Source organism: Ipomoea nil, unplaced genomic scaffold (genome assembly GCF_001879475.1).
Source record: "Ipomoea nil cultivar Tokyo-kokei standard unplaced genomic scaffold, Asagao_1.1 scaffold1031, whole genome shotgun sequence".
Taxonomy (NCBI): domain Eukaryota; kingdom Viridiplantae; phylum Streptophyta; class Magnoliopsida; order Solanales; family Convolvulaceae; genus Ipomoea; species Ipomoea nil.
The window spans coordinates 578,046-590,960 of NW_017617459.1; the positions used below are offsets into that span (position 1 = coordinate 578,046).

The following is a 12,915-nucleotide window of genomic DNA, read 5'->3' on the forward strand; positions in this document are numbered from 1 at the left end:
GAAACACTAATTATTAAACTATTCGCGCAATGCAAGTGTGGTTACTAGTATTCAACTACATTTGGAAAATGTGTTTATGGTATAAATTTTTAAAAAATTAATTAAAAAAAACTTTTGAGAAATGTGTTTATGGTTAGATTGACACGAAAAACACATCTATCAATTTTTTTTTTTTTTTTCAAGTTTATCCAAAAAAATTAATTTTATTGTCAACCATTACAATTTTTTAAGTTTATCACCGTAGGCTGGCACAAATTTAATTCACTGATTTAGTACACAATAATTGTATCAAGAGACCAAATTCGAAACTAACAGATAATATTTGGACCACTTGATTATCTTAATTTACATAAACTTTTTTTTTTTTTTAAGCAAATTTATATATACCTTACGACTGGAGATACAAACTTTTGGGATAAGTTTACAACAGTTTCTTATTTTTGTCATAACTTTAGTTTTCTTCCTTATTTCAGTTTATTTCCTGGTTTCTGCTATTCTACCGTCTCCCACCCTCTCGGATTCTTTCTCATTCTTGCTGACGATGTGGTTTGTGTGGACGTGATTATACTTGTGCACAATGTTGGTGTAGAAGCCATCCAACCGAGAATGAAGAACACATGAGTGCCTTGCCCTTCTCCTAGTCTTACTCCACCCCTCTTCTGGTTAGAACGACTAGGAAATGGTAATGGTTGATTGGTTGGAATCTGAATATTTGTTTTCAGTCTCTCTGGTTTTTACTTCTTGAAATTCCGTACTCTTACTTGATTCTACATATAATCTTACACTGACCATTGATTATGTCACAATCATTATCATTTTAGTATTGTTATTTGATTCTGAGTGTGATCATTTAGTAGATAAGTTTATAAATAAAGAGGTCCTCTGTTTTAAGAATCTGGGAACAGTATCACAGGAGTCAAGAGGGACATAAAGGATTTTAAGGACAAATGAAAATTTCTATAATGTAGCTTTTCTGTTTACTTCTTTATGTATGTTTTTCAGGCTGAGAATATCATTTTTACAGTGCAGGAGTGAATTATGGTGCAATATGAAAATGGAAAGCTGGATTTCATTGAACACCAACCAAATTATTGCCTAAAATAGGAATGCTACTTTGTAGAAGTTAAACTTTGTCTCGTTGTTATCAAAGATGAGTATTAAGCCTTTAATTTGGTATTGCCGGCCAGTGGCAAATGGGATTTGGGCTCAAGAGACTGATAGTGCTTTTGGTGCTTATACACCTTGTGCCATTGAGTCAGTCGACTTCATTTCTTACTTGGTTCTTTTCGGATTGTGCTTATATCGAATCTGGCTTATTAAGATGGACCATACAGTCAAAAGGTTCTGTTTGAGGGCAAACTGCTACAACTATATTTTGATCTTCTTAGGCTGCTTATGTGCTGCTGAGCCACTGGCCAGATTGGCTATGGGCATTTCGATCTTCAACTTAGATTCTCAGACTGGTCTTGCCCCATTTGAGGTAAATATCCTCTTTAAAACCTGGCATTTAGGCTTTCAGGTTTTTTTCTAACATATTGTGATTCTCATTTTATTTCCATAAAGTACACCCCTTAGTTTATTTTCTTCTATTTGTTTTTTGACTTTTTTCATGTTCATTTGAAGTCACATTTATTCAAATGGTTTAATATTGAGCTTAGTTGGTTGGCTCTGGGTTGGAGTCAAAGTATCTCTATCTTTCACTTACCCAAAAATTTGCTTACTGAAGTGCCTTGGCCTTGTGAAAGTTTAGTGAGCTATCTTGAAGGAACTTATCTTTTTATGGTTGCTCATTCTCTTTGTTATGAAAGTGAAGAGAGAGAGTTTCTAATGTGCTGTCATATATTATATCAAACTCTCATAGGAATAGAAAATACAAAGCCCTATAAATAGGTACTCGAAAACTACGAATAGGAAACAAGTTTCCATATGTCCTACCTACCTAAAACCCTAAACTGCCTAATATATAGAGATTCTATATACCAAATATATATTCCTTAACACTCCCCCTCAAGTTGGAGCATATATTGTAATAATGCCCAACTTGTTACACAAATGAGTAATAACCCAAAATAACTAAATAACTAATAACTCAAGTCCATTTAGGACACTCCTTTGACCGAAGACCGAACAAGCTTGATATTGGATACTCATACTCCCCCTCCAAACGAAAGCTTCGAACGCCACGAATCCCACGAACAATGGGTGAACACAAAGGGACCGAACAAGCTTGAAATTGGATACTCCCCCTGAAACGAAAGCTGTGAACGCCACCAATACCTACGGACAGTTGGGTGAACTCAACGTGGTAGACCGAACAAGCTTGGGATTGGACCATCCCCTGAGCAGGAAGCTTGGACTCCACCAATACCGCAACTCCGGGTGAACCAAAAGTGGACCGAACAAGCTTGGACACACAAAGTAAAGAAGACAAACTCCAAACCGGAGGACACAAATTCTTTACTAGCAAAAGGGAAGTATCTTGACTAACAAAAGGGAAGCATGCTCCAATCAATGAGCATAAAAAAAGAGACAACACCAAAACACAAAACGAGACAGTACTAAAACACAAAACAAGACAGCACCAAAACGAGACAAACTGACCGTAGAACAAAAGGCAATGGTCCAAACTAAGTCCAGAACCAAGACAAACAGACTTAGGCGACCCAGAAACAAGTTGACCAAAACGTTTTTCAATCGTTGGAGGAGCCTCACGTGCCAGCAGCACGTGAGGCTCACGCGCTAGTCAAAACGTGACGACAACAGAGCGGAAAAAAAAAATTATCGTAAAGGCTCAGATACCATGTTATGAAAGTGAAGAGAGAGAGTTTCTAATGTGCTGTCATATATTATATCAAACTCTCATAGGAATAGAAAATACAAAGCCCTATAAATAGGTACTAGAAAACTACGAATAGGAAACAAGTTTCCATATGTCCTACCTACCTAAAACCCTAAACTGCCTAATATATAGAGATTCTATATATCAAATATATATTCCTTAACACTCTTTATTCTTGCTTATGTGACTATTCATATGAATTGTCAACTTTATGACCCATGAAGTAGAATATGTCAGACATGTGTGGGTCTTCTTAAAGATAGAAATAATAAATATCTCTTCTTTAACTGCTTAAGCTTTTAGTTAAGGTGGGAAACATAATTCAATATTCATCACCTTTCCAGAGGAAAATTTATTAGCAGTATGATTCACATTAACAATTCATCAGACATTTGATGCAAAGAAATACTCCCTCCATCCCATTATTATGTGTCTGGTTCAGTTAACGAGACTGGAGTTATTTTTAATTCAAAATTTTTTTATAATATTAAGTTTATTGTTAGTGTATAAAATTTATATATTTAGAAACTACATTAAAAGTACTATTAAACAAGAAAAATTAAATTTAAAATAATTTTAAAATATTGAAGAAAATAAGTAAAGAAGAAAGAGTTGATTTGACAAATGAATAGCAAACATGACAAATAAAATAGGACAGAGGGAGTAACACTTTTTGCATTCAAGAGTTGAGTTGTTGAACATATGGCTACATGTCAAGCCAAGATCCTCAAAAGTCCACCTATAAAAGAAAGCACACACACACATCAGATACCTCTACGAAGATGAAAACCACTGAGCCTCCAGAATTTTGCTGACAGATACTCTCACACACTGCATGCTTTCAGGCTTCAAACATTTGGCTTGGCTTCATATACTCTTTGGTTCTTGAAAGTAAAAAATAATTATTGTATTTTTTATTATATTATTGGTGGCGTCGAAGCTTTTTCTAATTTACTAATTGAGTGTTGTTTCTTGCTTATAACAGATAGTTTCATTGGGCTGTCAGATTATGGCTTGGTCCTCAATTATAATAATGATTGGCATGGAAACTAGAATGTACATTAAAGAGTTTCGATGGTATATCCGGTTTGGAGTGATCTATGTTTTGGTGGGTGAGGCTGTGATCTTGAACCTCATTATCTCAATGATGGAGTTTTATGCAAGGTTAGTGTTATTATTTGCTATGCCAAACTTTATCATTTTAGATCATTATTTTATAACGTCAAATACTCTCTCCAATCATGGCATCTCTTTGGCATGTTACTGTGTTTCTCAAATTTACGTATATGGGATGTATGCATGGATTACTTAAGAAACTTGGATGGGAACATCTCACATCTGAAAAAGACAACAACTGTTTAGATAAATATTCCTTTTGCCAAGTCCTAGTGTGAGGAGAGTTACTGTGAGCAATAAAGATTTACTTGAGGAAGAAAGGTCAATGTTTAAACAATTTCTTTTTACTAGGAAATGTGCATGTGTTTCATTTCTATGCTATATTTTGATCAATTTTAATTAGTTTCATTTGTTCTTTAAAAAAAAATAAAAAAATTATCAGGGCGGGGAAAAAAGAAGAAGCAAAAGGTGATGTTTTCAGCTTTTTTTTTTTTTTTTTTTTTTTTTTTTTTTTTTTCTTTTGTTTTGCTTTATCGGATATAGAATTTAAATATGGGTTTATATATAAAATGTGTTTCATTTCAACATTATCACATTTAGTTTGACTTAGGGATACTTGGCAAAGTAATTGATTCATTGTTCTTTTTCTTTCATCTGCCCATATTCCATTCTCTTTATTATCATTACCCAACAACTTTTTAAGCAACTGTGCCTTTGACAATGCATATTGTTTTGTTCAAGAGCAGTGCCGTGTATGTAGTTTGCAAAAAGTACTCATAATTTATTATATTGGTGCAGGTCTGTTTTCTACATGTATTTGAGTTCACTTCTGTGCCAGGTAGATCATGTTGTTTTCTTCATGCTAGTTTTTTGAACTTCTTAAATCATTAAAAATCCTCCTCATCCCATAACGGGCATCCTCTGAACTAGGATTTTACTTGTTTTACTTCGTTAGAGCATTATGTACGTTGACATTTGTGCTGTATTGAAATCATATAAATATGAAATTTACTTTGGTTTTATTGTGGCTATTTTACTTAATCAGCCAATGTATAAAACATCAAGGTTCATGAAACAATTTTTTATGTTCTGCAGATTTTTTGCATAGAGGAAAGTAGCCTTGGTTTAGTGGCCTAGTGCTCTCCTGTTGTCTGTTAGATCTTAAGTTAAACCTAGTGCACAGTTCAATAATGTTTCTAGTGTCCGACATTAATAATTAACTCCAGTACTCAAAATTAACTGCCTACTTGTGAAATTGATTCAAAGTTCCATCAATCAAAACAAAGAAGGAACTTTAAAAAAAAAAAAAAAACATGAATGGAAATGAATATTAAAATTTAAAGCCTTCCTTATGTTCCATAACAGAGTGAGATACATTTTTAAGTTTCTCTGTTGCAGGTCCTATTTGGGGCACTACTTCTTTTTCATGTTCCTCATCTGGATCCATATCCTGGTTATATTCCATTGGGGAGTCAGTCTGATGAAAATCAGTATGAAGCAGTTGTGGAGGGAGACCACATATGTCCTGAGAGACATGCAAACATATTTTCGAGTATGCTGACTCTTATTCCTTAATTTTGGCTTAGCTTTTTCTGTCCTTTTTATAGGAAAAGTATCTATCTGGTTTTATGACTTTATCACGAATATGGGTGGCTAAGTAACTTATTCCTTTTCTATCCGTATACATGTTAGTCAAAATAAGGTGCATCCTTCATGTCCTCTAGCATTTGATGATAATGAATTAAGTATTAAATGAATTTACATGGTTCCAAAATAGAGTCAGATGTATTTAGAATCTCTATAGATATATAAATATAGGACCATTTGTACATATTCCAGAGACAGAAATACAATTAAACCTTTCCACTTTCACATAAATCAATACCCTCCTTGTCAACAGGTCTCCTCTCTATAGATAATCATCCCATATTTATATATTTTTTAACTTATATGTCAATTAATTATTTGTCATTTGTTAAAACTCCTTTTTCAAAACGAGGGTCCTGTTGATGATAATTGGAATACCTCTTGCCAATGCAGGGATTTATTTTGGGTGGATGACTCCACTCATGAAACTAGGCTATAAGAAACCAATCAGTGAAAAGGATGTTTGGATGTTGGATATATGGGATCAGACTGAGACTCTAATTAGAAAGTTTGTGTTGGGCTGTTTCTCTTTCTTTCAATCCTTACTTTTAAAACTACATTATAGTTGTTTAACTCAACTTTATACTTCAAAACTTTTAGATTCCTAATGTGTTGGATGGAAGAATCTCAGAGGTCAAAACCATGGCTGTTACGTGCATTAAACAATAGTCTTGGTGGCAGGTATAGTTTTCAATACATTGTTTTGTGTAATCTCACTGGCTTATGATTCACAAAGCAAGTAAACTGTAGATAATGTATATACACGTCTTATTTCTTTTCTATTTTATACAGGTTCTGGTTTGGAGGCCTCTTCAAAGTAAGCTAATAGCACTTAATGATTTATTTTACTATACATTTATCATTCTTCTCTCAATTTTGAATTTGTCTGTTGAATAATAGGAAACCCTAGTCCTATTCCTAGTAGTTAGCTTGGTTCTTATTCTTATTAGGAATGGGTTTAGCCTAATGTTCCTATAAATATAGGATCTCTATATAGTTCAATATACAAAAACACACATAGAGACAATCTATTGTAAATTTGTAATTCTTTTTTATAATATACTCTATTATTCTTTATATTCTCTCTTTCTTTGGTTTCTTACATATTTTGCTTCCGCCATACTGGCGGGTGGTGGCTATTTGCCACGCGCTAGGCCTTTCAATCCCTCAATTTCAACATGTATCACCTTAGTGAAGGATTTCAATATTTTTTTTTTCTCTCAATTGGATTATTGGTTTGATAACAAAATCTTTAGCACATTTGCCTCCTCAAGTTTACAGCTCTCAATGGGACTACAAATTAATAAAATTTTTAAAACTTGTCAAATACTTACTGTGTTGATGAAATTTTTACCAGAAAGCTTCAAAGAAATTTCTTGCTTCCACCTTAGCATGCACCTCCTTAGACATTTCAAATGTGTTCATCAATATAATAGTTTTATTTCCTTCTTTTTTCTTGCTGTCATTTTAGTTCCTCTGTAATTGAAATTAAAAGCTTGTTTTCTGATACTAATTTGAACCCCTACAATAATGTCAGAGGATTGCAATGTTTTGTTTCCATATTTATAATATACTAAATGGCTTCTTCTTATGGAATGATCCTCAGGTAGCCAGTGATCTTTGTCAATTTGTGGGACCAGTTTTACTGAATCAGCTCTTGCAGGTAATATTGCAAAAAACCCTTGGTGTGAATTTTCTTTAATTTTTACTTTTAGTCTATTGCTGATGGATGCCTGTTACATCTGCACTAAAGCCAATTGAATTTCAATTGAATTACTAAAAAGTTCACGTCTTTCTATTGTGTGACTATGTTTCCTGGCATGCTCATTGTTCTTCTATCAATACACATGAACACACACAATGGCCAAGTTACTTAGGGGCTAGCTATGAGCTTCTAGGGAGGTCAGAGAGAGTAACTCTTACTGATGCCTTACTTCAAGAGCTTTTTCTTTTAATCCTGCTTGTGCAAATTAACCACATTATTGAAGTATCATACCGTATTAGAGTGTAAATCTTTGTAACCAACTTGATGTTGCTTGCAGTCCCTACAAAAAGGTGATCCAGCTTGGGTCGGCTACTTATACGCCTTCTTTATTTTCCTTGGGGTGGTAAGATCTAAATCTTTTCAGACACTATGAAAACCCCAAAAATAGTTCTGGTTTAGTTACATTTGTATAATATGGATTGCCTTTATTCTTTATAACCTTCATCTAGGTCTAAGATAGTAAAATGTTAACTTAAAGTTTCACTTCAATTATAATTCATCACATGCTGTGTCTAATTGGACATGTGTTGGAGATTTGATTGGATTGGGTATGTGTTCAGGTGGCCTCCTTGAGTTGTCTAATTGGACATGCTTCTTAATCGAATGATATTAATTTAGCTTAGACAAATCCTTTTGGATTAAGCCACTTTTCCATCCTGTGGTTAAAAAGATGTAGCAGAAGTTACTTTAATGGACCAGAGACTTAGCTGAGAACAGAGGAGTTGGAACATAATAACTCTATCCCTAACTTGAGATTCTGAATTTTTTATCCAGTCATTAGGAGTGGTATGTGAAGCACAGTACTCTCAGAATTGCATGCGTGTGGGTTTCAGGCTAAGGTCGACTTTGGTAATCATAAATCATCTTTCTTCTATGAATACAAATGCCATCTATTATTTCAGTTCTTTTATGTTTCTGCCTGCCATGATTTTTTTCTTGAATTTGATCTTAGTATTTGATTTTTTGAGAAGTGCCACTGTTTGTTGGTTAATGTAGGAATAAGGACTGAATTAAAGCTTTAGTGTATTTTAGAGTGATAGTCTTCAACCAACGATTGGATTTTTATCTACTGGAGACTACAGAATAGAATATAAAATAATGGAAGAAAAATTAGAAAACAAAGAATTGAAAATGACAAACTAATTTTAGAGTGAAATACTGAAATAACTAACTACTATGAAGTACTATATAAAATGGTAAATGTTGAGATTTGCATAAACATTAATTTGGCTATTTTATTCTGTTCAGGTAAAAAGGCAAAACAGAAGTTTAAGTTCTTTTTCATTGTTATTTCATTAGCTTTTATTATCAATTATGATCATCAGACCATTCTCACACTGTCTACCACTAATCTACAGTGAAGTACTAATTGCCAGAAAGCTGGTTGTATTCCATTATTTTTAACAATGTATGCTGTCAAAATAATGAAATATTCATCTTACTGCTTAACATGTAGGTGGCTGCTGTGTATCGCAAATCTGTAAGGTTAACGCATGAGGGTCGCAAGCAGTTCCCATCCGGAAAAATAACAAACATGATTACAACCGATGCGAATGGACTTCAGGTATGCATAAATTATGCTACATTTATCCCTACTCTCAGTGTCAAAATCTTTCTCCATTTTCTTCCAAATATTGAATTGGGTATGTGCTATGTTTGTGGAAATTTTATTGGTCCTTCATTTTTACTGGACAAATATTTTCCATAGATGCACATTCATTTACTGGTCCTTCATTTTTAAAATGCACATTCACTAAGGAGTTCCCTTTTGATTATTCACTTAGGAGCACCCTTTTGATGTCATGATTCAAGTTTGAACAACAGGACTGAACCCATTTAAGTTTTAAGTGTTGAGTTTAGTTTCTGGACAGACTCTTAATTAGAAGAACATTACTCCTAGGACATACTTGAAAGCACCCCAGAATTTTGCTAGTCTTTTGAAAAGAAAATAGCATTCATGTATGTGTGTGTATTTGTTTGAAGACGTTCAATATAATTATGTGATTTGTATAACTAAGTGCATCCAGTTCTTAAAAAAACTGGGAATTACTGTTGAATAGGGATTTGTTGCATGGGATAAATAGCAAAGATGATAAATCTCATTATTTTATGTGTGCCTTCGACTAGGAATCTCTTGAATTCTGCATCAGCATATAATAGTCATTGTATGGAATTTAGAGAAGATAGCATATGTAATTTAGTAAAACAAGATAAATATTAATTCTGAAATTTCATGTAAAACATTACTTCATGAATATGCAGTAAAGTCAGCTGATGTGAATCTTAAAATTTTCAGCAAATATGCCAACAACTTCATGTTTTGTGGTCAGCTCCATTTCGAATTACTATTGCCATAGTTCTTCTATACCAGCAATTAGGTGTGGCTTCACTTCTTGGTGCTCTTGTTTTAGTCCTGATGCTCCCTATACAGGTAAATGCTGCGCTCCTGCCTTTTCAATGAGTAACATACTATTCAACATTTCACTTTCTCATTTAATCCTTTTTAGGTTTCTATATTTCATGTACTCATATGAGACATTTTGTATAAGCAGAGGTTATTTGATTGTTTCGAGTTTTGATAGTATATCTTTTCTAATATCAAACATTAAATGATTTTTCTACTTTGTTCTAATTTTACAGAATTCAACAAAGTTGTCTAACTATTTGTGAATAAGTATACTTAGAACTGTATTATTGATGATGAATACTGTACAGAAGAATACATATATATACAAACTAAGGAACCTATTTGAGAAGACATGACTCTTAATAGAAGAGACATGTTTTCCAACACTCCCCCTCAAGCTGGAGCATATATGTTATGTGTGTTGAGCTTGTTACAAATATATTTTATTCTAGGACCTCTAAGTGACTTGGTAAGGATATCTACCAATTGATCACTGGAGTTAACATGGCTTGTAGTGATCCACCCTGACATAATCTTTTCCCTGATGAAGTGGCAATCAATTTCAATGTGTTTGGTTCGTTCATGAAAGACTGGATTCATAGCAATATGTAGGGCTGCTTGGTTGTCGCATATCAATGTCATTTTTGTAAGATCACAGTATCGTAGTTCTTGAAGTAAGTGCTTTAGCCATATGAGTTCACATGTAGCAAGAGCCATAGCATGATATTCAGCTTCTGCACTAGATATGGCTACCACATCTTGCTTCTTGCTTTTCCATGAAATCAAGTTACCCCCAATGAGAATACAATATCCAGGCGTCCGTCAAATGGAGAACCTACCCAATCAGCACCAGAGTATCCAATGATTTGAGTGTGACCTTTATCTTCATAAATCAGCCCTTGGCCTGGTGCCTTCTTGATGTATCTCAAAACTCGAATAGCAGCATCCCAGTGATCAGCACAAGGAGTTTCTAAAAACTGACTTAATACAGTTATTGCAAAGGAGATATCTGGGCGTGTGATTGTGAGATAGTTCAATTTCCCAATAAGCCTCCTGTAACTTTCAGGTTTGGATAGTGTCTTACCTTGATTGGGAAGGAGTTTGACATTTGGATCCATAGGACTATTGATGGGTTTACAATCAAGCATCCCAGTTTCTTCAAGAATATCCAAAGCATACTTCATTTATGAAATAACCCACACTATTATAGGATTGAGCTACCTCAATTCCAAGAAAATATTTCAACTTTTCCAAATCCTTAGTTTGAAAACTTTTAAAGAGATATGCTTTCAACTTGGATATGCCCTCCTCGTCGTTGCCAGTAATCACAATGTCGTCCACATATACTATAAGGTAGATACACTTTCCCTCCATCGAGATTTGATAAAACACAGAATAGTCAACTTTACTTTGAATCATTCTAAATTCACTGATAACTGTGTTAAAACGACTAAACCATGCTTTCGGGGACTGTTTCAATCCATACAGAGATCGTCGAAGTTTACAAACCAAGCCAGACTCCCCTGAGCAACAAATCCAGGTGGTTGCACCATATAGACTTCTTCGTTGAGATCTCCATGTAAGAAGGCATTCTTAATGTCTAGTTGATATAAAGGCCAATGACTCATAGCTGCTATAGAAAGAAGCAATCGAACAGAGGCAATTTTAGCAACAGGGGAAAAAGTATCTATATAGTCTAACCCATAGACTTGAGTGTATCCTTTAGCCACAAGTCGAGCTTTAAGACGATCAACTTTACCATCTAGACCTAGTTTCACAGTGTAAATCCATCTTCAACCAATAACAGATTTACCAGGAGGTAAAGGAACTAATTCCCAAGTGCCACTGTCATGTAAAGCCTCCATCTCAGTTAACATTGCTTGCCGCCAGCTAGGATCAGAAAGGGTTTGATGGGTTGTTTTTGGAATAGTGACAGATGATAAATGTGAAATAAAGGCAAAATAAGGAAAGGATAGACGATCATAACTTAAGAAGGTATATATGGGGTGGGGGTTGCGAGTAAAACGTATACCTTTTCGCACAGCAATAGGTGCAGTAGATGGGTCATCCTCAGATTGAGGTAGACCTAATGTAGGAGAAGATGATGTGGCGGTGGAGTCGTCAGGAGTCTCTGGAGAAGCAGTATGAACAATAGGCACATTGGGCCTAGGGCGACGGCAATAAACTTGTAATGGATGAGGGGACTCAAGGATATTTTCACAACTAGACTGTAGGTTTATAGGACCAAAATCTGGAATGGGGAGGAGTTCAGTAATAGTTGTGTTATCTAGTGATGTAGGTGGGAAGTATGAGGAAGACTCTATAAAGGTGACATCAGCAAAAATATAATGACGATTGCATTCTGGAGAATAAGAACGATAACCTTTTTGCAGAAGTGAGTACCCCAAAAACACACACTTAACAGCTCTAGCAGAAAGCTTAGAAAGACCAGGGGACATGTCATGGACAAAACAAACACTTCCGAATATCCGAAGAGAAAGGGGAAATAATTCTTTGGTGGGATAGAGGATGGAGTAAGGAATTGTATTGTTAAGAACTGATGAGGGCATCATGTTAATGAGGTAACAGGCTGTGAGAATAGCATCTGCCCAAAATTTGTCTGGTACATGATTATGGAGTAACAGGGTACGAGCTGTTTCAACCAAATGGCGGTTCTTACGCTCTGCAACCCCATTTTGTTGTGGTGTATAGCCACAAGAAGATTCATGTAAGATACCTTGGGAGGTCATGTCATATTTATGTGCAGTAGAAAAGTATTCAGGGGCATTATCACTACGTAGAACATGAATAGTTTTGTTAAATTGTGTGTTGACTTCTGCACAAAAATCTTTAAAAATTTGGAACAACTCGGAATGATTTTTCATTAAGAAAACCCATGTACAACGGGAATAATCATCAATGAAAGTAACAAAATAATGAAATCCCAAAGTAGAGGTGACCCGACATGGACCCCAGATATCTGAATGAACTAAATCAAACAAGGATGCAGCCCGATTGTTAACTCTTTTTGGAAAAGATTGACGAGGTTGTTTTCCAAGATGACATGACTCACAATCTAAGGATGAAATATTAGATATACCAGGAACCATATGTCGAAGTTCGGATAAGCTAGGATGACCT

At 34.7% G+C, this 12,915-nt stretch overlaps 1 protein-coding gene and 1 pseudogene across 1 annotated transcript in view; both read left to right on the forward strand.

The window, feature by feature from the left end:
• Positions 1 to 488: 488 nt before the first annotated feature.
• LOC109180685 (ABC transporter C family member 12-like) overlaps positions 489 to 12,915 on the forward strand; it is a 113,617-nt gene continuing 101,190 nt past the window's right edge. Inside the window, exon 1 of the mRNA XM_019330381.1 lies at positions 489 to 640. The gene's annotated coding sequence lies outside the window, so the exon portion shown is untranslated. The remainder of the gene's footprint in view (positions 641 to 12,915) is intronic.
• LOC109180687 overlaps positions 1,035 to 12,915 on the forward strand; it is a 33,790-nt pseudogene continuing 21,909 nt past the window's right edge.